The sequence below is a fragment of the Falco naumanni genome, chromosome 5, assembly GCF_017639655.2.
Source record: "Falco naumanni isolate bFalNau1 chromosome 5, bFalNau1.pat, whole genome shotgun sequence".
Lineage (NCBI taxonomy): Eukaryota > Metazoa > Chordata > Aves > Falconiformes > Falconidae > Falco > Falco naumanni.
In genome coordinates this window covers 37,047,608-37,072,216 of record NC_054058.1, presented here as the reverse complement: position 1 = coordinate 37,072,216, position 24,609 = coordinate 37,047,608, and the positions used below count along the sequence as shown (strand labels likewise).

Below are 24,609 nucleotides of genomic sequence, written 5' to 3'. Positions count from 1 at the left end.
AGGTGCAAATGTTAATCACTTGAAACAAGTCCTTAAAAATAAGAACAGACACTGATGCAGGCTATAGGCAGGAGAGTGAAAGAAGAGCTGCTATTTTTTGGGGTGTATTTTTAAAATCTCGTTTAATCCTGCATGTACGATTTTGTGAGAGACCCAGCAGCTCCAGTAGTTTATTCATTTATTTAAAACAGCTTTGTAGTTCACCTTGAAAACCACTTCCTGCCATATGGTTATATTATTTCCCTATGCCACGTTTTTTGCTAATTATCAAGACCATTTGCTTTAAAATAGGTGTTTTTAATTTCACAGCCTTGTCTGCCTCTCCTGCTTGATCCTGCCCTGGAGTCAAGAGGCTGTGTCTGTTCATTCTCCATGGCAACAGGCTGTGATTTACTTATTTCAATTTAATTAAAAAGCAGCTATCAATTTCTAGGCATCTTATATGTTCCTTAAATTAGAAAAATATCAGTGGATCAGTCTCCACAACAGATCAGCTAACCTCAAAAATAAAATTCTGACCATGAGCCACCAATTTCTTTCCAAGTCTATCCCCTTTAGAAGAGTTTAGGAGAGAGGAGAGTGCCGTGGCCTGTCATCAGGTGGAGCAGATGAGGGCAGCAGGACTGGGGCTGTGGTAGGAGTCGAGTTCTGGACTCCTGTAGTGTTGCTGATAACATTGGTGTGCCAGTATAAACCACAGGGCTACCTGTTCAAGCCCATTAGGTTGCCTCTCTCCTCCTGCTGTTGTGCAGCTGTTGGGAAATTTTGTGGCTTGATGGGTTGGCGTGGACATCCCAGACATTGCCTGAAAAGGGGTTTCTGGGTTGTGTGCTCTGTGTGTAGACTCCCACTTGCTGGGGCAGGTGCTTTCTGCAGCAGCTACGTATGCTGAGCCATTTTTGGGGCTAGTGTGAGGTTGTGATGCTTTTGCAGGCTTGGATGAAAAGGGCACAAGTATCAGTGGGCACAAACATCTGTACTTGCTGCAGTGAAAATGCAGAAAATGGCAGTTCTGCTAGAAATGTTATTGTGTTTATCAGCTCTCCTCATATGAGAGATTTTGCAAGTCCAAATCCTTTGTGTTGCGTTTGATTTTTTGCTCCATCTTGAAGCCTGTCTGTTTTTTGATGTGTGCGCGATACGGCTTTTGGGTTTAAGCTAGTCACAGCACAGAAGCCCACAATGCCTTGTTGGTTTAAGCATGCCTGGTATTTGTATGCAGGCTAGAAATGAAGGCCTTAATCCTAAATTAGTTTTCTAAGCGCTGTGGTTGTACAAATACTAGTTTGTGTTAGTCAGGGATAAGGAAATGCACGAGCAATGACAGGCAATTGTTGGCTAAAGAGGGGATGGTATTAGGTAAGGACCTTGGGGTGGATGAAGGAGTGTGGTGAATTTACTACCCTACAGGTATTAGGTTTGGTAGTAAATGGACGGAGTGGAACCAGCATAATTAAGGAGTGCCAAAATTAACACTCCTTTTTGTCTTCAATACCAACACCCCAATTCTTAATAGAATTATTTTCCCTTGAAGGGATTCAGATGACTCAGCCTTTGGAGTACTAGTGTGCTGGTGGTGTTTTCTTGCTAGGAGAAGCTGGGCCTGCTGAGTTGTCGAACCAGACTCGGGTGCTATTTCTGGGCTCTGCTAATGTGTGGAAGAAGAAAAGTTGGCCATGCATTTTTATTAAGCCTTAAGGAGCAGTTATAATCAGAAGAGAGCCTGCACAAAACTGCACTTTTAATTTTTTTTTTTCCTTTAGTGTTGCTACTCTGCTTTTTCAAACTCACTGCTGGCGATTTGAACAACAGATGTGGGTTCTTGCTTCTCCTAGCCCTGCCAAAGCCCGCAAGGTTATGGCAGAAAATGTTGGACTCTCTCCTGGCTTGCTGATCTTCAGCAATTAAAATTTCTAGCTGCAGGTTCCTGGTGAGCATGCACCAACTGGGAAGACCCTCTTTGAGCCTGTGAGGTTATCAGTTAAGCATGTGTTTACTCGTAAAGCGAGCATGTTTGGTCTATGGGATGCTGAGCGGTAAATCTGAAATCTCATGATGCTGTTCCTAATAAAAACAGAATAAACCAAAGCAAAACCTCAAAGCAAGCTTTTGTTTGATACTGTATTTAAGTAGATACATTCAAGGAATTTATATCCAACTGGTAACATCCTTAATTCGTTATTACTGCTTTTACTGGAGCACAGGCATGATCTGTATTCTTTAAGAGTTCATCTGTTCCTCTTGCTTATCCAGCTTTGAAGTAGACCTTGCTGATATTAATTTCTGCATAGCCTGTAACCTCATCTATAAAATGAAGGGAATACTTCATACAGGCAGCTGTGAAGTTACATTTATTGTCTGTAAATTGCTTTTAGTAATTGAGCAGAGGAGGTGGAGAGGAATAAAGACAGTGAAGTAATATGGGTTTGTTTTTGTTTTTGTGTTTTTTAATCAAAAAGAACTGCATTATTTTTGTTCATCTGATGATGTAGAAGCTGATAGGGAAAGAAAAATGCTTTATCAAGAGCACCCTGAAACTAATTGTTAAGTTTGTAATGAAAACAGACATTTCTGAGCATAGTGATGAAGGCAGCCATCTTGTTTAATAATAACAGAGTCCAGTTTAAAAATAGGTACAATTATTATTGGAAAACCTGCAGTACTTCTTGTATTTCTGTCTGGTTTGGGTCTGCTCAGTTTTAGTGTCATTCATTACCTACACAGCTGTCTTCAGCATCCAATTCAGAAATGTTGTTGTAGGTAGAGCCTAAGATTATTGGCAAACACCTCTATTGCAGGCTTTTCAGCTGGGCCCCTTGTTTTGTGCTGACTGGTAAGCCCGTGAAGAACTAGGTGAAGCCTCAGTTTCACTTGGGTAATGATGGATTTTCTTGCTGCGATTGAACCAATCTAACTACTTGTTCTTGGTCGTGCCTTGCTCGTGGCTCTGTGGCCATTATTGCTTGCCTTGTGCCGGCTCTGGTGCTGAACAGATCCAGCTTCTTCAGCGTTTGGAAAGCTGACTTGCCCAAAAATATAAAAAAGTGAATAGTTTTCTCCTGGGACTGAGAGCGGAACCTGCTCACCAGGTTTAGGCTCGTATCGGAGCTACCGCACAGGAGGGGCGAGATTTGTTTTGCCGGCGGTGAAAGGTAGGGAATGAAAGAAAGGTGGAAACGGGGCCCCGCTTTTCTGGCAGCAGTGAACTGTTAGCCTGGTTCAGCTGTAATGTGAAACCTCACCCTCAGCCTTCATTTTCAGGTCCCTCCCTTCCCCTCTCATTCTTTCCCCAGGATATACTCGCGTGCCTCCAGATGCTGACTCTGTTCTCAAGCAGTATTTTCAAAAGGGGGGAAAAGGGAAAAGGTTGAGTTCCACTGCCTCTGCAGCAAGAGACATACCACAGGTCCCGAGAGCCGCTTGCTAACAGCATCTTGCTATGAGCCTAAGAATTATTGTTGTTATTATTAGGCTGATATATTATTATTATTAAAGGGCTCAAAAATAGTAGCTGTAACCCTCCCCTATAAGAGGGCAAAAGGAGACTGCCTGAGGAGATAGCTGTGGGCAGAGTTTGGGAAAGAGCTTCCCTACATGTGGTGATGGCGGCTGTTTGGACTGAGGCCTTGGAGTTGGTGTGATCAGGTGGTCCCCGAGGCCCGGGGTAAATGGCAAGGGCAGGGAAATGTCCAGAGAGTTTCCTGCACACCTGTGGCGAGCCAGGCTTGAAGTTGGGTACCATGGCAGCAGGAGGAAGTCTCTCCGTCTCCGAACTGTGACTTACAGTTGCTCCAGGTGCTGCTGCCTAACTAATTTGCAGGCACCAGCAGGAATTGGGAAGGCCTTGTGGGACACTGCTGTGGTATTGCAGAACGGTGCCATCTTGCTCCGGGGATGCGATGAAGCCAGGGTTGTGCTGAAGCTCAGACTGTGGGAGCTGGCCAAGGCGAACTTTGCTTCTGCTGACCAGTGTGAACAGCATTTCTGCCTTGGCTTTGCCGTTGATGGGTCAGTGAATCTGCATCAGCCCTTGCTGACTGTAGGGAGGGGGGATGTGTCACCGAACGAGATGCATGCCCAAGCATCTACTTAGCAGGGGCACGGTGTGGGTCAGAGTGCGCATTTGGGAGACTGCATGGAGGCATCTGTTGGCCTACAGTGATTGCTTTACAGCTAAAGGAGCAGATACTGTGTCTGTCTGGTGAATTTTATACAGCATGAAAGTGAAGATGATGTCAGTGAAGAGTAGTGTGCCAGAGGCAGCAGGATGCAGTGAGCTTATGCATGTGTGGACTGACCGAGCGGCTGTACTAGCAGGAGGGGCAGGTTGCAGTTGGTGTGGTGCACAAATTAGAAATGTTTGTGCAGCCATTTTCAAATAAGAAAAGTAGTAGAGAGGGACAAGGAAAGTTGCTTCAACTTGAGGGTTGTTATAGATTTGTTTCATGCTGTACTGCAGTTGATCGGGGTTTTTTTTAAGCGTTTAAGGCTAAATTTTTCTCATTGGTATGTGAAGACATTATGGCAAGAGAAAGATTATTGTAGGGTTGTGTTGCTTTGCATGGTAAGATTGTACACTGGGTGGCTGTTACAGTGGATTTGTGTTCCAAGGATGGAGTGAATTAAAGGAAGAACCAGTGTATTGATACTAAATAATGGTGCCACTGGAGATGTTGAGCACAAAGTGTCTTTGTTTTCAAGGTTATGGTTTGTTTTTTTTTTTTAAATCCGACACACTTGTAAGCCAGCTGCAATATTTTTTTTCAAAAAGACATATTTATAAGAGAGGCGGCAATATAGAAAATGCTCTAAGTAATCTCATTGCAAAGTGTGTTTTTCTTCCATCCCCTTGCACATGCTTGCAGCCTCTGGGGAAGATGTTAGTGAAGGAGCTGGATAATCAGGGTCTTCTCCAGAGCTGCCATTGTTCTGATTGATGTCGTGGGTATTAGCTGGGGGATGTGTACAGATGCATAGGTTGGCTGGGGTTTCATCTCTGTGGTCTTCCTTTCTGTCACTCCTCCTGGATAGAGATATGTATCCTGGCACTTTTGTCTTCCACCTAGATCTCTTTCTCATCTCCTGTAAATACTGGCTGATTATTTTTTTTTGTTGCTTTTCTGGCAAATCTTCAATTGTGCTTGTAATGGGTGACTCTCCTCCTGTGCGGCTTAAGCAGGCTCATGATGGTGGGCGTTCCTGTAAGGCAGTCTTTTCCTGAATCTTTTTGCTGAATTTTCATGTGATCTGCCCAGTCTGGGGACTTCTCTGCTGTTGTGTTGGTTGCTCTAGCGAAGATCCAGGTACCGTAGCTGACTCTAGCAATGCTCCAGCTTCCATGTGGAGTGCGAAGGAATGCAGTGAGAAGCAGCCGTTCCAGGGTCCTGTTTGTCCTCAGACTGGAAATGCTGAGGGCACATTAGAGTTCCTGTGTAGGACTGCAATAATTAAATAGTGCTGGTGGGAGAGGGAGTAGGAGATCATGTGATGGTCACTTCAGATAGATTAACAAAGAGGGGCTATTACGGTGCCAGCAGAAGACATCCTTCTGTGGAGGTTCCTAGCCAGGAAATATTTTAAAAAGCTGTTCCAGAGAGTGAGAGGAAAGCCTGATAGGTCTGTGCTATAATTAATTGCCCAGATACGACTGGAGGAGCAGCTTGGAGAAGGGAGCTCATATGTGAGCCGGGTGTGGCGTAGAGAGGGAAATGGGAATTTCCTGACTTCGTTTTGCAAAGCTCAAGTGTAGAAGGAATTTTAGACATAATAGGTGGAAAGAAGGACTAAAATTAATAGATAGTTCCATTTTTAGTTTTTTTTTTTCTTTGCACTGCACGCTCCTTGCTAGTGTTAGTTGAACATCAATTGAAGCAGTACAGAGCATGCTTGGGAACTGGAGACATTAAGCAGAAAGAGAGAGTGAATCTGATTAGCTCTGCTTTTCGTGCATTAAGCAGAAAGATGGGCTGAAATGTGATTGCAAACAGATAATAGCAGCAGGCTCCTGAGGCACCACCATGACCCAGCATATGGGGTGATGGATCTAACCATGCCATAGAACTGTTTCTTGTAATAGAAGCTGCTTGTTTTTATGTTGCGGTTTCTGTTGTACTTTCTAATTATCCTATTCATTGCTGTCTGCCATTTTGAGCCTGGCCACGTGGGATGGCTCAGCCCCCTGGAATGTGTGCTCTGTTGAGCACTTCTGCCCTGAATAGTAACTGTAGCTCTGGTAGCCAAAGGGTGGGAGGAAAGAGGTGCCAAGGCTTGAGAGTCCTAGCTATTTCCCCCCCTATTTCCAAGAATAATGGAAGTAACAGCTGCTGCTTTTGCCACGCTGAGAAAGATGAGTACTAGTGTGGTCTGTAAAGCTTTTCCCTCTGGAAGTGCGAGTATTGGGGTTTATTGGGAGAAGGTTCCCAGTGACTTGAAAAAAGGGGCATCTATCAGTACCACTTAATAAATAAAAGCTGGCTTTGCTACACCAGCCACTTTCTTAGCAGAGATCCCAGAGCCACTCCCAGTCTGTGGCCTCTCTTCCACATGGAGCAAATGCAGCAGAGAAAACAGGTTGGCAGAGACTTGGCTGGTGCAGGCTGGAATGGATACTGCTGATAGAGCATCCAACATCCCTGCATACTGCTGGGGGCCGTTTTCTGTGTTGATGTGGTAATCCCCCACAAAACCTGCTTTCCCTTCCCTCCACCCAAGGCTTTCGTTGATAGCCTAAAGAACCATTTTCAAATCTGGTGTGGATTGGGGGAATGCAAAGGGAGTGGGAAGAACAGAGGTCTCCCTAAAATGTCTGGACAGAAGCATAGTAGTAAGAAGCTCACACGTGTGCGTATGTATGTATGTATTTTAAGGCCAGAAGGGGTGCGTCAGACTAGTGTTTCTGTGACCTTTTCTCAACTGTGTCTTGCCTTTCCTGCCTGCTGTCTCTCCTGGCCTGTCAGGGGACTTCCACTTCCTTCCTGCTGACCTGCTGGGCTGCAGGCAGCCTCCCTGCCCTTGTGGCAGCTCCCAGCTCTGGCTCTGAGCCCAGGCTAATAATCCCGACAGATTTTACTGGCTTGCTCTGCTCCATGCCTTGCTGTAAGGGACATGGTGTGTGAGGTTGTGGTTTGCATGACTTCTAGCATCACACTGGCCCTGGGATTCCACCCGCCGGCATTTGTGTGAAACCCAAACCCTTGTAATAAGCACTGGCTGAGCCTCTGGTAGAGCCTGGCTTTGCTCAGCAAGGCCTCTTGTGTCCCTACCTGCAGGTGATCGGCTAGCACAGATGTCACCCAAACACACCTCCTGATTGTCTCTGGCCGTCCGGATGATTGCCAGCAGTATGAGGTTTGGGTGGAAGCAGGAGGTGTTGATAGCTGGGAAAGGAAAAATTCATCAGGTACCAGAGAGGGTAATGAAGATCTCTTCTCACCACTCTTCCCACGCATCAAAGCACACTTTAAACAAACAACAAAAAAAAAGCATTCATCTTTGACCCCCATTAATGACTGGCTTGGTCTGTGTAAGAGTTTTATGAGTCTGCTGGTGCTCCCAAAGAGTTTAATTATTTAGAACACGAGGTGGAATTTTGTGTTTTCACTGCTGATGGTCCAGGGTTCAGGCCCTGATGGGCCGGAGGGTTGGTTACAAAGGCAGTCTGGCTGGGTGTGCAACTGCTTGCTCTGAGGAGCCTGAGGGAGGCATGAGCTGCAGTCTGCAGTCCTTGTTAGGGCTGGGAGCATATCTTGCTCTCATTGTGTGAGCTGCACGTGACTCTGCCATGTCGAATTCAAAGTCTGTGTCCTTAATCTTGAGGGTACTTAATGGTCCAGACCCGAGATACCTTAAATGAGTACCTGAAGCTGCTGGGTGGGCACACTTGGGGCAGATCTTGCTTGTTGGTGAGCCTCCCAGTCAGTGGTAGAGGCTTCAGGGGCTGGTGTAAGGCTCTGGCAGCAATATCTGATTTATCAGCCCTGGGCTACAGGCCCTTCCCATTCCCTGTGGTGGCGTGCCTTTGCCTGCCTTTCTTCTGCTAACAGCCCCCTCCCGTTTCCCCCAGCTCCCGCTCTGCAGTGTAGCAACTGCTTTTCCTACTGTACAACTCCATCTTCAGCCTGCTGCTTACTTCCCTTTGCAGTATGTCAGCTTGTTCTTGCCTTCTCTACTTTTCCCTATCCAGCTCTTCTCTACTGTTAATCCTCCCAAGACTTGTGAACACAGAACAGATGTAAGAAACAACCAGGCAACTGACTGAGGTGCCCCGAGACCTCTGTGCAGCTCACGTTTCCAAACAGGTGGCTGGCCAGCTAGACCAGGAGTATTTCCCTGCTGTCATGCTGACAATTCAGCCAGATTTCCACTTCTAGTGGGAAGGTGTCTGGCTTCAGGTTGATTGACAGGGATGTGGGCTGATCTGACAAGTCAGGTGGCCAGGTGGAAGGATCATACTGGTGATGCTTGCTGCCTGGTTGCTGCTGGAATGGGTAAATTCCTTTTGGGATTGTGCTGCATTGGTGGGTCCTGAGGGCTTGCAGTGCTCATCAATGCAGAAATGGAACAGTGGCAACTGTTCAATGCAAGACTGTAAGTGGAGGGTTGTTTTACAGCAGAAGTGGTTGATACTGGTGGATCTGGGTTTGGCTGATAGCAAAATAAATTTATGGGCAGACTGGAAAGCCTTGTATAATGTGGAAGGTTCACACTGTATTTTTTGTACCGTGCCTGTTGATAATGAGAATGCCTATCACAGCAGACACCAAGCTAGTGTGTTGCCTGGTGTGTTGCTGCTTCTGAAGCTTAGATCTTTGTGCATGCTTGGGTTCACTTCTATACTCTGCCTGCTGCTGTTTCTTACCGCCTGAGCTCAGGGACCACTTGAACCTTCACCTTCTTGCATCTGCTCTACTGCCATCTCCTGATAACGTGCCTGGTCTCTTGTTTCCTGCTGTCGCAAGGGCCTGCACAGGCTCTTGGTTGCATGCCAATGGGCTCTTCGTGCTGTCCCTATTTACTCTGGTTTATCTCTTCCCACTCCTTCCCATATTCCTGTTTCATTTCCTTTGCTATGGGTTTAACGTTCCAGGTTGTGTTGGGAGACTGGGTTGAGCCGAGATGGCAGAAAGAGGGTGGAGGGGAAGAAGGGGCTTAAACTGCTATATAAGAGTTTCTGCCATCAACTCAGTCTTTAATCTGTTGGTTATTATGGACCTAGCTTAATCAACTGGATCTGCTAGACAAAAACACCAGGTGATCTGTGTCCTGCCTCCATATTCTACTCTGTTTTTCTATTTTTTCTTTTTTCCTGAAAATTAATAGGATTCTGCCCTTTGATGATTAAACATCGCCTGGAGTTTTGGAATGGATCAGATGCATCAATCAAATGTTACCACATTGCACCCAAAGAGAGGAATGCCATCCAGCTGGGGGTAGGGTCTGATTTTTCTTTGCCCCCATCAGTGTCTAGAATTATTGGAAACCTTTTTGTGTTTTTAAATGCAAGAATTTTTAGTAGAAAGTATTAGTTTTCAAATTTAATTACTTTATTGTGTGAAAATTTGCTTTTTTTATTGGTATGGAGCAATGTTGTGCCTCTTTATATTCAAAACATTAATAATCTTGAAGCTTTGAAGGGCTTTAGTAAAGAAAACATTTCAGTAACTATGTCAGATATTTTGGGAGGAAAATTTTGTGTTTTAAATGAAAAGTAAATCTATTCTGATTACTAAGAAAGATGAAAATAATTTAACTTTTTTCAGAAATGTAAAAGTTCAGGTAATTTGTTCAAGTTCTAGAAATTGACGTAAAACAGACTAATGCCTCTGCATAAACTGTTCCCCTTGCAACAGGGGAGAGGAGGCGAATAGATCAGTAGGAAGCAGCATCTCTTTGAGTATTACTTATGGGTACATGGCCAGGTGGCAGCAGGTACAGCATGAGACCTGGAATGAAACAAAAGGTTGGGGGGAGGATGTGAATCTGGAGCCTCACACGGGCTTAAAGCACAGGTTGCAGCCCAAGCGGCAAACTGAAGTGGATTTTTGGCTCCCTTCCACTTGCCTCTGCACAGCTACCCATTATCCTCTTGCTGGTATGCCACTTGGCTGTTTCAGCAGAGATGCTGCAGAGACAAAACACTTATCTGGCTCTCAGAAGTGGGATGGACTTTCCAGGTCAGGCATGAGAAGATGTGTTAGGGTTTGTGTCCAGAAGTAATGCTGTTCCAATGTTGCTCACTTGAAATCCGAAGGGCCTTATGCTTCATGTCTATTTCCTGTTCTTGTTAAAATTGCTTTTGCTTTAGAAACCAAGGGTCTAAAAGCTGAGGGGTTTGACAGAGCGTGCTGCAGAATGATTCTTTTCTCCTCAGTGTGTAAGTTTCCTGAATGAATGATTTTGAAGTAAAGCAGGATTTCCCTGCAGAGCCTGCCTCTGTTAAGTCTTTAGACTGTCACAGCAACAGCGAGACTACTAGTGCAATATTAATAATTTATGTGTCCCCCTTATTTTGGACCTTTGTCAGTCGTTTCAGCCTCGGCAGGCTGGGAGAGATGAGAAGAGCACGTGTAAGTTTTGCTGCTGTTCTCTCTGTATATGTTCTCAGGGTAGGCAAAAGATTTTGGTCTCCAGAGAATGTCTATCTGGAACCTTTTAGCAGTGCTAAATTTACAGAAATAATACCAGAAAATAGCATAATGGTGTCTCATTTCAGTCATCTCTGCATAGGATTGTACTGCTTTCCTTGGGTGTCTGCAACAAGTGTGGTTCAGATGTTCCTGGGCTTTGCCTGGTTGCAGTAGGTGAGGGGGAGGTGAACCTTTTATGGGTCCCTCCTGTGGGATGAGCCCAGCCAGGGTTTTGCTGCGTGTGTATAATCAGCCCCAAATGTTTTTGTGCTGCTGCAGCTGCACATAGCTTTCTTCAAAACCGGGCTTTGTGTCCTTCTCTCCCTCACACTCTTCTAAAGGGAAGGAGATGGTCAAGTAGTTTGTGTGTTTCCTGAGTAGGTCTTGCTTGAAGTGCGGAGTAGAAGACACTGTGAGCCAAATGAAAATGGGCCTTCAGAAATGAGGCTGACGAGAGGATGTCGCCAGAGAATTCAGCTGGTTTAAATACAATGTGTTAGTGAATTCTAGAGTTAACTGTTGCAGGCTTGCGCTTGGTGTTAGCAGTCATCTGAACACCTTCTAGCTTGGCTGTCTGCTGGGTGCTTCTCATCAAATCCTGTTGGAAGCACAGCACTTTGTTTTGGGGAGTTTTGAGGGGCCGCTGGTGTGGCGTGCATGAACTAGTTGATGTTTTTTGGCGAGTCTGTGTTCTTGCAGGCAGGTCCTGAATGGTTTGAGTCAGATCGGTCTACTTTGAGTGTATTTAGCAAGCATGTTGGTAGTTTGCAGGAAGTTGTAGAGTTAGCTCCGATCTGTTGCTCATGGTCCAAAGTGGCTGATTCACCCCAGACAATGGAGGACCCACGGGTTCTGTGCTGCTGGGTCATGGATGGATGGCACAGTCTTGAGAGAGGAGAGTGTTCTGCAAAGAATTTAATCTGTGTGTTAAGCCTGAAATAACTTTACTGAGGAAAGACAGATTTCTAGAGGAACTGTTGGGGGAAAACTAATGTTTCTGTAAAACTGGATTATATTGTTTCAAATTCTGTTTTTGAATGTCTTGGCTTGGAAAAAAATTTGGCTCAAAAATTGTGTGTGTGCAGAAGGATCTGCAGAAAAATTAATGGATAAAAAGAAACTTGGCTTGATTGTTTTGTGTTGCATTCATTAAAAGATCTTTTCATTTGAGACTGATTTTTTTGCCATGGTTTGTACCTTTATAGTTCAAACATACTGTCCTCCTGGATCCTCTGTTTTGTTAAGTCTCCCTGAGAGCTTGTATGTGCAGTTTGCAGAAAACAAGATGTGACCGAGTTAAGGTTTCTTAAACTTAAATTTTAATACTTAAAGCACAGTACCAAATGGCTTGGCTGCTGGTGAATGGTTATAGTTCAGAAATAAACTAAGATGCCCTGTTGAACTTCAGATGTCTTGGTTGCAACAACGAGACTTGTTTTTTTCTTTTTTGACTGATAAGGGGCTACAGCCTTGCTCCTGGCTCTAGACTTTTGTGCTTTGTCTGATATATGTGTATTTGTAACAAAAGACTTTGCAAAGCAGCGCTGATTTCTTCTGCAAAATGGAGAGAATTGGGAAGCTGAGTTGGAAGACTCTCTTTCCCTCCCCCCCCCCCCCCCCCCCCCCCCCCCCTTACAAGAAGTTACTTTAAATAGGGAGCTGTTCAGCAGGTTGCAAACAGAATTCTATAATAAGATCTCTGTTCGCTCTCCCTACTTCTTCACATGCAAAGTTGTGGCTGTAATTACATGACAGCTGCCCTCTTGGCTGACATGCAGCAGATTGAACTGGGGATCTCCAGAGCTAGAAGTGTGAGCTGCTACTCTGTGAGCTAAAGCTCTATAGCTGGAGGCTGTAATGATCTATATCCTTCTTGACTGATGTAGAAGGGAGCTGCAAAAAGCATTTGCTGAGTTATGGTGCATACAGGATACTCACTGTGTTCATGGTTACTTCCTGGGTGTAGTGGAAGCTTTCTCTGAATGGTTTGTGATAATTGTACAAACTGTTGTCAACTCATGGTGCTTTAAAATGACAGTCCATTTTGAAGCCTTTCTACCTTAAATAAAATAACTTTACTAGCCTGTTAGTCAGCCACAGACATTTGTACTGTATGTGTATGTTATGCTGAGTGAGGGACCCTGATGTTACTGAAGTCCTTCGACTCTAATGCAGTGTAAGTAATTATTGCCGATATTAAGTGCAATATGAAAAATTTGACAGTACCCATGATGTTTTAGACAAATTTGCCTTTATGCTTTGCCATTACAATAGGTTTTTCATACATGGCACCATGGGAGCTTTGTAAAAGCAAAGGAAGGAGAAGCTGGAATTGTTGGAATCTCTCCTGTTTCCCAAGGACCAGGAAAACCTGAGCAGTGCCAAAGTTTGTCAGGCTGAGGAAAAATGAAGGGAAGCAGAACCATATGGAGCTTCACGAGTAGTGTCAGCCGTGGGTAGCTTCTGCAACCAGTGTTGTGGGAGAGGGGGAAGTGTGTTACAAGTTGAGACATTAATTTTGAACTTTGTGATGTTTTTAACACCTCCTTTCCCTCCCATCCCCAAACAAACAAACAAACAAAAATACCCCCCCAAAAAACGAACCCAAAAGGGAGATAGGCATCTGCTAGCTTTAAATGGGGCAAAATACGCGTTCCTGTCAATCTGCACAGTTCAAAACCAAGCTGATCTTTCCCCCATTAAAAAAACATAAAAAGGAAATCTTTAAGGGAGGCAATTGAACACTGAATAAAGTCAAAACTGAGGCAGTCTCTCAGACCTGACGCTAAGTTAGTGCCAGCCCAGTGTGTCAGAAACTTACTTGATACCATATATATTATTAACAGAGACATCCTCTGCTGTAAATTAAGATAATCTCCATACGTGTTAGGTCATGTCAAATTACACAAGTCTGACCATACTAAATCATGATTTCATTGATGCCCTCCACCCTAGTTGCATCCTCCACTGCCTTTCTTTGCATGAGTTTATGCACACAAGGTTAGTATAAAGATACTTATAGCATGGCCTAAGAAATTCCTTTTACCTCACCTCCCACCTCACATTCCTGTCCAGTACCACAGCTGTCATCCCACTGGTTGTGTGGATGTAACCATTGGTAGGACTATGGTATAAAATACATCAGTGACCTAATGTGGGTCAAAAGCCCCATCCCTCCAAATATGTGAAATGACCCAGGCTACAAGGATCTAGTCTATGGTGCTGCCTTGTGAGCAGCCATGTTGGCAGAACTGGGGAGGAGATGTTGCAGGAGGGGCAGAGGGAATTTCTTAAGTTGGTGTTACTCCAGAAAGAGGCATCTTGTGGGACTGGCCCCTTCAGGCCATTTCACCAGTCCTGGAGCTTGATTCTCTACTGCCTGCCCCATCACTCCTTGCAGAGACAGTGGGATGAAACTTCCCCTGCTTCCTGTGAGAGCCTGTTTCACAGCCTAATAGACTTCACTGTCAGGAAACATTTCTTGATTATGTTTTAATCATGGGTGTCGAACTCCTGGTCCCTGGGATGACCTTAGCCTCTGTCAGATGCTTTCCTTGCATGTGCTGCCTGGAGCCTGTCCCCCCTCCTCTGGCATTTATTACAGGCCTGTTTCAGCTGCAGGCAGCTGTACCTTGGCTCAAACTTTGCTGTCCTTAGTGCTGCTGTCAGAGGCCGTTGCAGAAGTACGGAGCTGGGAGCCCACATCAAGGGCCCGAATTGCAATCTGAGATGGGCTCGTCACTTGGAGTAGGTTTTCAAGAATCCAGGCTGCTGGCGAGCGAGCAGATCCAAGCTGAAGCAGCATTTGTGTGCATCTCTACCTTGGATAGAGCCAAGTCCAAGGAATCTGTTACAGCATAGCTATCCCCTGACCTCATTACGTTGCTGTCAAACTTGGGAGTGCAGGTAAGACTCCAGTATATTCCTGCAATCAGTTTAAAGTAGGGCTCTTGATTTCTTTTACATCTATCTTGAAGCAGCTAGGAAAGGCAACCCAGCAAAGCTGTTTGTCTGCAAGGCTGTGGAAATACCAACCATGAGGCTCCGCAGTGAAGACTTTGCATACAGTGTATTCAGTTTGGCAGGCATGGGGAAAGAGTCTGCCTTGTTACCCCTTCAAGGGATGGCTCTCTCCCGTGGCTAATGGCAGTTACTGCTGGGTTGTGGCTGTGAGAGGGTGGACAGGTTTTCTGGGGACAAGAGTGTGTACCCACTGTGTCACAGCCCTGGTATGCTGTATAGTCTGGTTGCACTCGAGGACTTTTTTTTTTTTTTTTTTTTTTCCCCTAGCACATAACTGCTGTTTAGTGTGTGTGGAGTTCATGTAAGTCTTTGCTGTCTTCCAGGTCTCCTTTCTTTGTTGTGGCTTGCTGAGCCCCCTCAGTTTTTCGTATTCCCTTTCCAAGGTAGTATGATTAGAGGAAGTTTTGGTGTTGCAGAGGTGAATACATCTTTGGCTTGTATCATATCATCATGAAATCAGGGCTATTTTCTGGTCTGCCTAGTATGGTCAGACATTTTGCTTACTTTCCTGTCTGGTTCTGTGGTATTGGTAGACCTCATTATGTGATGTCTTTTTTAAAAATGGATATAATTGCTCCAGAACCAGAGGGACTATGAACTGTTTGGATAACAACCCATTAAACTGTTCACACTGGCATGGTTGTGACGCTAGAGATTTGAAGTAGCTTCCTTACTGTTTTTCCTGATCCTCTTCTCTTCACCCAGGGTGGACCCCTCTACATCCCCATCCTGCCTCTGCATCACCCAGTTCATGTCCTGACTCCCTTCTGCTCCTGACGATGCTGCCAGGGAATTACTTCTGTGGTGTCCCCACACAGATTCCATTTCTCACCTGCCATGGGTTCTCATCTTCCTCCTTGCTCCTCAGAGGTCTTTGTCCACCTTTCAGTGGTGCTTTACCATCATCAGCTCTTCTGCATCTTTGCCTTTCCTGACTGTACTGCCTGCTTCACAAGGGAGAGCTTTTTGCTTTCCCCTATTCCCATGGGAGAAATAAAACTTGTGTCTCACGTAGGGGTGCATAAAAGATGGCCGCATCCTCACCAGATTTTTGGGGTGTTATGCCCCATTGGCGCAGGTCATCTCTTTCCAGCTAGCTACGCATGAAGTATCTCTCTTCCCTTATCTTTGTTTTCGTGGGGTTTGCATGCAGTGGCTGGCTCTTCTGGGGCTAAGTGCTATGCCTGTTGAATCCGAGGGTGTAGTTTTATGAGCGTTGTTTTCAGCAGCCCCTGCTGCTGCTCCTGAGCTGCTTGTTCAGCTGTGCCAGTGCAGCTGAACGTGCTGCTGCACACTGAACTGGATCAGGGAATTGATCTGGATTAAAGTAGCCAGGGTGGAGAGGAAAGCTGCTTAACCCAGTGATTTGCCCAAAGAAGTACTTGAGAAACTACAGTTTAAGGGCACTTTGACTTGATAGTCCTTTGCCTAATAACCCCCTGGTATAGAAATCTGTTGTTTAAATGTAGAGTTGCTGCCTCTGCCCTTCAAACCCTCCTCCCAAACTGGTAACACCAGCAGCCACCTGCTTCAGGCTTAGAGCAGCTGCTTCAGGGTAAGATGCACTGTGCAGCCGCTCAGGGAAGTGTGGGCCACAAAGCTGTTCAGAAGGGTTGAGGACTCCCTAGAGTAAAAATGGACATGTCAAAGAGTGTGCAAAATTATTCTTGTTGTACAAATCTCAGACTTAGAAAAAGCTTCTTGCTTATCGTAGTTGCTGGTCTGGTTTTACCCTGAGCCTTATTAATGTTCCAGGACATTGCTGTGTCACTATATTCTGTGAAATATAGCATACCTCTGGATGCTAGCTTGAAACTTTGAAAATGCTTGCCCCTGCCCGGCTCCGCGGGGCGTGTTTAACCTGCCCCATCCCTCCTGAGCTGCTTGAGTGGAGCCCCGTCTGGTGGCTCTGCTACTGCTCTTCCACTCGCCTTTCACGCACCCTTCCCTGCCTGAGCTGTTCATGTGCTCTCAACTTCACGCTGTCCGGGGTTTAATTTTTGTTTAAGATCTTCGTTCCTTTAATGACAGCAGGAACCGAAGGCTGTTCTCTGTGGGGGCTGTGGTGCACGGCTGTGCTTGAGGTAATGAGACTTGATGAAAACCTCTTGTTACTGTGGCAAGATTTCTTCCTTGTCTGTGTTTAAGAAGGGGGGGTGGTGGTGGTGGTGAGAGAAAAAGTGACAGACCCTGCTGGGTATGTTAATATATTTTTAATGGCTTCCATGTGGCTAGCTGAAGACTTATTTGTCCAGCTTGCAAGGAAAGTGGAGCAGTGTGTTATTCTTGTGCACCTCTGACTCAGCTTAGCCAGGAGTTGAAATGGGAGAGAGGGAGGGTTGAGTGAAAATTTCACAGAAATCCTGATGATACAAATGAAATCTGCTAGAGATGGAGGGTAGTTGGCAGGGAGAGGAAGATTGGATCCCAGATACCTCCTCCCCTCCTCAAATCTTACTCTTTTTCTGGAATATTCCACTGTCTGTGATCATCAAGAGAGCTACTGTCTCAGACTGTGGTATTTCTACCAGTGGTGAGGAGAGAGATTTTTCTGAAATAATTGCCGTATTTCTGATGAGAAACGAAAGGTTTATGCTACAGTGGCGAGCTGGGGAGGGGAGGGAGCTGGCGGGGTTGCAGAGGGAGGTGCAGGTGGGGGGGTACTGGGCATTTTCCCCTTCCAGCCCTAATGGGCTAGTTAAGCTGCAGGCAGGATGAGGCTGGTGGTCCGAGCTGGCTCCCCAGGGCGATGGTGGTTTTGCTGCTTTCCTGTTCCAAATGCATGCAAAGCGCTGCTGGGGCTGGGACAGCTGTGGGTCCTGGGGGTTAGGAGCCCAGTGGCCAGGGCTGCAGTGCAGGGTGGCAGGTCGGAGCAGAAGTGTGCTTGATAGAGCTGTGAGGAGGAACACGCACGAGGAGAGCAAGGGCTGCCAGTGAAGAATTAATGCTGCATAGCCCTGCTGAGGGAGGGAGAGAGCCGGCAGTGAGGAGCCCTGGTGCTGATGCATGCCATTTGGGTACAACAGCTGGAAGAGGATGGCCCCTGTGACACATTGACAGGTTGGCTGGGAGGGGTTATGGCATGGAGGGGTACAATGGACTGAGCCCACGCCCAGCCAGCTCCCGACACAGGAGGACTGGGGGAGCAGTGGCATCTCTCTTCTGTCTTTGCGCTCCCGTCCTTAGAAAATCCCGATAGAGAGCAACATAACCCTGGGGCAGGAAGGACAGAAAATCAGAGACTAAATCAGCGCTGGTGCCAGCAACTTGTTCCCCAGGAAACAGCTACTGTGCCAGCTCTGTATTTCCCCTGTATTTAGCAACAAGCTCAGCTCTCCATGTGCACTCACGGGAGGTCTGTCCACCCATGTGCTTTGGGGACCCTCTTCCAAGTGAGGAATCCAATGCATGGGAGGCATTTTCTTGTCAAGGCCATAAAGCCCATGCCAACATCTCTTGAGACAGGTGCATGGCTGGAGTCACTGATGGGAGGAGGTTGGGAAGTCATTTTCTTGAGTCCCTGCCCAGTCCTGGAGTAGAGTGTGTGAAAGTTGCCAACAGCCCTCGCCTGGTACTTGTTTCTGTGAAGTGACTGGTGCTGGAAAGCATCCTGCTGCAGATGAATGCCCCTTCTTGGTGGCAACATCTCTGCGTGTTCCTGAGGTAGTATCCCAGCAGGGTCAAAGCTGTATTTCTGTCTTTTTTTGGGAAAACTGGAAGTTTGACTGTTGATTTAGTTTTGTAGCTGAGGAGCAATGCTAGACTGGCAACTCTAGGGACATCCTTTGTAGCTTGCCCCTGCCAATATGCCAGATTGCCAACTCCCAGCCATACTGTCCCCTCTGATTTTTAAGTAGCACAAAAACAGTTTGTGGGAGATTTCCCTGAGGATACTTAAAGTTTCTTCGCGTTACAGAAGACTGGAAGCACATATGTTGAGTTACTGATATCTAACTGAAAGGATGGCAACTTGTTAGCCTGCCCTGACCAGGTTGCTTGGCTGATCTGACCATACCCTTATTTAGATTTAAATTAACTTTCAGCTGCTTTAGTAAAAATAGGTTTAGTAGTGAAGCAGGCAAATCAGGGACACACTGGTAGTCTTTATAAATCTGTCCACATAGGGGTTTTATGCCATTTTACTTGTCTGCTTAAAGTGCTTCAGCTTGCCTCTCTTCTGTATCCCTGTGCAGGCAAGCCCTAGTTTTCAGTGAGTGACCACTGCTTTCTTAACCCAGTTTTCCAGCTGGGCTGAGGTTGCTGACGGCATCATGATTTATCCAAGAGCATGAGTGAATGTGAATTGGCACAAAATCAAAACCAGAGACCCACCAGGCTCCTGATTCTGTAAATTCTGGGTTGTTGAAGCCCTACTTCGCTTGAGTAGCCAACAATAACAGTCAGCTAATACAGTCGTATGATAGTATTTTTACTCGGGCCTCTTCTACTGATAGTGTGCTTATAAAGCAATTGGAAGGTTTTTGTCTGTCTCCTTAAGCGTGCTTTCTAGTGTCGTGTCCAGATTAGTTTTAAAGATGACCCAAAGCGGGGAATGTTTGTTTTACACTGGGCTTGTACCAATTTATCTCCTCCTCCTACCCCGCCATGCTGGATTTAAAAAATGGTGCTGTCATCAAGCCTGATATATCTAAGGCTGCAATAAAGAGTAATGCATGCTCTGTGTTTTAATTTTTCGGTGGGCTTAGTTAGAGAGCTGCTGCTGAGGTATAATGGATGTTTCTGGGAGCTCTAATACTTTAATTGTAGGTAAGAAAGTTTTGAGTCTGCTGGCTGTCTTCAGCTTAAAACAACTGAATAAATACAAATCTTGGTGTAGACATTAGCAAAAGCAAGTGAAGACCAACCGGAATTTGATGTGGGCTGTATAAAATCCCATTCCCTTTTAACACCATAGCTTTCAGTTTCTCACTGTTTAGGAGGACATAAGTTCCTTGGTCTGCTGATTGTCAGTCTTTCAGCCTAGAAAAAACCTTCATTGCTAGATGGGGGAGGTAAAGGAAACGGCCAGAATTTCTGTCTTGACATTCTTTATGTAGTACGTTTTAAAAAATAAAATAAAATCCCCAAACTAAAACAAAAACCAAACCATGAAGTCACATGCACACATCTATTTTTAATTTAAATATTATTTTAAGGTCATCCCTAGCAATCTCATGCCATGAACTGCTTGCTGTACCATTCTCTCTGCTAAAATGTATTGCCATACCCCTGCTTTTCTGTAGGCACAAGGCTGTGCTACATGATTTTCTTGCTTTCTAGTTGTTTACTAAGGCAGAGCAGAAGACACTGATAGGCTTTCATAAAAGGAAGCTGTTGGGGAGGGTCTCAGAAGACCATGGAGTATCTTGCTGATGTTGCATGCAGGTAAAAAGTCAGCATGTTATTTCTGGGAGGGGAAAGGAGTCTCCTGAGCAGCGTGTTTAATTCCCATATGCAAGAAAGGGAACACACAAAGCTGGGGGAAGGCAGCTGACACAGGCATGGATACCCACTGGAGTCCAGTGAGAGTGTCTCAGTGAAGTGACAGTGAGGTTTGTTCATTAATTTAATAATACCCCAAGCTTGCCCCCACTCGTCTTCTCTCACTCCTGTTAGCCCTTCCCCTTCCTTGGGAATCTGTAGTCCCGTTGATGGGAGCAGGGAATTGCAGCTTGTGAACTGCACCCAGCAGCTTGTGGTGGTGGTTGTGGCTGCTGCTAAATCAGCCAGCTGAGCACCTGCTGTCTCCTCACTAAGGGAACTGAGCAACCAGCTATTTGTTGTTAAAGTGACATTGTCAAAATAAAAATCCTATTTTAAGCAGGTTCTGCCTTGCATTCTTGTATAATGCTCTGGACTATTAAACTAAATTAAATTTAAGAAATCGCCTTCATCTCCCATACGTAGCCAGAGGGGATGGCCTCGAGCATCAGGTACGAATTACCGATGCGCCCTGCAACCACAACTTTGAATCCCAGCAGGCTTGACTTAGCCCTGTGCGCTGAGGTCAATAAATTGACTTCCATGCAGCTTATTATGTGGGTCTCTTTCAGATGTGACCTTATTAAAACCTGGAGTCCTCTCTGGACATTAACAATCCCATGGCTGTTTCCCTAAGTATAGGGGAGGGTGTTGCTGCAGTGTCCTTGACAAAATCTCTTCCTTCCCCAAAATCTCTTCCTTCCCCAAAATCTCTGCTGAGAGGGGCACATGTCGGTCATTCACCAAGCCTCAGACATGACTGCAGCGTGTTGCTGAGCGAACAGATTCTTCTGCAAGGGGCATCAAAAGTAGGTATCAGCTTCATGCTAGTGGAGGGCTAAGGCTACTAGTAAGGAGGCTCTTCCTTGAACGGGTGGTTGCATATTACACTTGATTACGTTTGTATTGTTGGTGAGATTCCTTTTTTTTTCATTAAAAATAAATAAATAAATCCCAGCTCTATCTAGCCAGCTGTTGTATCATTTCATAACCTCAGACTGTTTCCTTCCTTCCTCCTGACCAATCATTTTGTGTCTGTAGTGCCCTCAGCCACCACCTTCTGTCTCCTCTTGAACTTCCTACCCCCATTCTTCATATGCTTGGCCACAAGTCAACATCAAAATGCCTGTATGATCAGATGAGAGTTTAAAACCGCTGTGAGATATTTAATATATGGAAGATAAAACTGACTTGCCACAGACGTGGGAAAGTAGGGAGTGACCCAGCATCCTAGGCTGAGGCTCCAGCTAGCGCCTGCTCTTTTCTCCCCTGCCTCTTAGCCTCCTGAGAAAGCTGGAGGTTTCTGTCAGTGTCACATCTCTGCTTCTGCTTATCTTCCAGTGCTCTTTTTCCCTGGCCCTTTTCATCCTTGCTCAGAGCATCTTGGGTGGCATGCAAGTAGAGAACGGGCCTTTGTGCCTGACACCAGCTCTTTTGTCAGGAGGGAAAGAGGAGCACTGTGGTTAGGGCACTGTCCCTGGCTTTGGTTCCCCTGTTCAGATGTTCTGCTGTCTGCAAAATGGGGCTGTTGGAGCCCACAGGGCTGGAAGATGTGCGTGCTCACAGGCTGCAAAGTGCTCAACAACGGGAGAGGGGAAGGCTGGAGATCGACAGCTGCAGAGCTGCCCTTGCCCTGCAGTAGCAAAGTGGAATTGGCACCTTGGGCTTCGCTGGGAAGCAGAGGGTGAGAGCTAATAAAAGATCAGTTTCTAATCTTCTGTTTTGGGGGAAACGCTGAGCAGCAGCAGAAGTGCTGGAGCTGCTGATTTACAGATTGCTGTGGCTTGGCTTAGTCTTGTTTCACATTATAATGATTTTCTATGAGCGTGTGTGTGTGTGTGTGTGTTAATGAAGGCTTTGGTTCAGTACAAGCTGTTATTACCGGACCACAATTTCTTGGTCTCTTTCACAAGCAAGTGAATTTTCCCAGTGTCCTGTGTCTCTGTATGCACATGCATGCACATGTGTGTGCACTTGGGGATCTTTCAGGATGGAAAGTGCAGTGGAAATGTAAAATACTATAATTATGTGCAGCATTCATTTCTATTTTTGCTCTGCAGTCAGCTTGGCAAGTGGAACTCTGTCTGGGCAGTCTCATATCTGATCCGATCTACTTGTCTGTGCTTTTTTGCATTGTGGTTTACAGCCCTGCAATTGAAACCTTCAAGATTACTTAAAGATGGAATGAGAGTGTGCTTCCATTGAGCATTGTAAAGGCCATTTCTTCTAGTGCAAAATAATGGGCCTAAATGACTTGACAGTGCTCCTTTTAAATCCACCACTTGGTTCCTGAGGGGGCGGGGGCGAGGAGGTAATGTATAGGTCTTACAGGAATAAAGCCAGTGTTTTGTGCTCCCCTGCGGCTCTGCAGCAGTAGCTCACTGACTGACCCTATTAGCAGAGCTGTGCTGTCATCATGGGAGAGTCCGGTGTGCGGATGGGGAACTGAACTAAGCAAATAACGCGAGTTAGGGGATGCGGTGAGGCTACGGCCGCGACTGCCAAAAGGGGAGAAAATTAAATGCTGGTGGGGAGGAAGGGATACTCCCTCATAGCTCAGTGGTAAAAAAATATCCAAGTCTTTCCTTCTCTCCAGTTTTCTTTGAAGGTGCAGCCACGGGAATGACAGGTCTGAGGAGGGGCAATGCCACGCAGTGCTGTGGAAAGGCACGTGGGGGGTACACCAGAGAGATGCATGTCTCTCAGCTGCTCCTGAGCCCCTGCACCAGCGTTGCTCTTGGAGAAGCTGCAACTACTACTGGACTGTCTTCTGAATGAGAGATAGAGCCGAGGCCTTGATCAATCAATCGTTAAAGATCCCACTGCACTCTTCATGAGATGAGGGGACAATAACCTCAGTGTCCTGGACAGATTCCAGTTTACTACTTTCTGCCGATCTAAAATTTCCCCTTCCCCTCCCCTTGCTGTTTATCTTGGAAAAGTTACCATTTGCTTCCTCTCCTAATGACTCACAGGTAATGGTGCTGGCACACAACTGATGCTTTATTCCATCCTGGTGATGAGGGAATGAACCCTGTGATTTGGGGTCTTTGGGCTGAAAAAAGTGCTGTGGAAACACAACGATGTTTGGAGTGTACACATATATACAAAAGCGCTCTTGGTTACTGTTCCCTTCAGCTGCCGTTTCAGAACAGGTAAACAGGTTTTCCAGCTGCATCTTCCAGCTAAATCCAAATCATAAATGCGCGTGTGTGTCTTCAGTGTGTGTGTATGCATGTGTGCGCGCAAGCCTGTCTCTTCTCCCCCCTTCCGTCTTGGAACAAGAAGAATGTGTCAAGCCCTCTGGCTGCAATCCAGGACTCTCCGTGGAACTATAAATCGACCCGTCAGGGAGGGGGAAAGAGATTAACGTTGGCCGTCTTCATTAGTGAGTCCCCAGAGGAAACTGGGTCTGCCATGAGCTGTGAATGAGACCAGCTGAGAGAGGAGGGGGAGAGTTTGCGGTTTTTATCACTGCCTCCAGAGACCCTGGAGGAGTGGAGGAAAAGAGTGTGATAGGGATGGGAGGATGTAAAATGAAGGAAGCCGGAGCTTTCCAGCACATTGCTCGCTCCCTCATTGGAGGCAGGTAGCTGGTTGCTGCTCCTCCGCGCCAATCCCTGACCCGTGAGCCCATGTGTGTGGCTGGAGTACTTGGCATGCTAATTGGGAGCAGAGAGGAGCGAGCCCAGTGGCAGTGCAATGCCCTGCCATGCTAAACAAGTGCCAGTAATTGCATTCAAGGTACTTTCATTATTTCAGATTTTTCACGGAACCAGAAAAGTGCATTTATCACGAGCGGCATAATTCTTCCTGGGCATTGCTCGGGGTGTATATGTGCTTAATTCCCTGCCCCCATCTCCCTCCTAGAAAGATGAAAGTAATTCTTGCCTTTTCTTCATTCTCACTTGCACGCTGTTTTTTACAAATAGCTTCTTTGAGCTTCAAACAACAATCTCTTTCTTCCTCACTCAGTTTATTGTATATGTTTGCACTGCAGGCTCATGCAAATACATGCATGCACTAATGCACACGTGTGCTAATTGTTATTTTTCCAGGCTGAAGGAGAGTATGGAGGCTGCAACTGCAGATGGTAATGTTTCAGGTTCCCTTGTAAAGTCCCTGAGAGCCTGGTTTCTGGTGGTGCTCCTACCAGTAAAATCTGGTTTAAGCTGGTAGTTGTCCTCCCCCCCCCCCCCCCCCCCCCCCCCCCCCCGCCCTGCTTCTTGCAGTGAGTGACGCAGGCTCGACAGCTCCAGATAGTGATGCTCTTTATTCACTGAGCAAGCACCACACACATCGTGGCACCAGCTATGCACACACACTGCTCTTACCAGGGTACCTAGCCATGACCTGAGGAAACTGGGGAGAGGGAGGCTTCTTGTCCGTGTCCATGTGGTCCATGTCACCTCTGCAGCATGACAACAAGAGAACCAATTAGTGTCAGTTGTGGTGGCGGTACTTACTGATGAGGACATAG

General features: G+C 46.1%; 1 protein-coding gene across 7 annotated transcripts in view; it reads left to right on the top strand.

Moving 5' to 3' along the window:
• The window catches only part of TCF20 (transcription factor 20), a 130,623-nt gene that overhangs the window by 3,499 nt on the left and 102,515 nt on the right, over window positions 1-24,609 (top strand). For 6 of the 7 annotated variants that reach the window (XM_040597063.1, XM_040597057.1, XM_040597065.1 and 3 more), the window contains exon 2: window positions 9,319-9,428. The exons of the other annotated variant lie outside the window; for it this stretch is intronic. The gene's annotated coding sequence lies outside the window, so the exon portion shown is untranslated. The remainder of the gene's footprint in view (window positions 1-9,318; window positions 9,429-24,609) is intronic. 7 annotated transcript variants of the gene reach the window in all.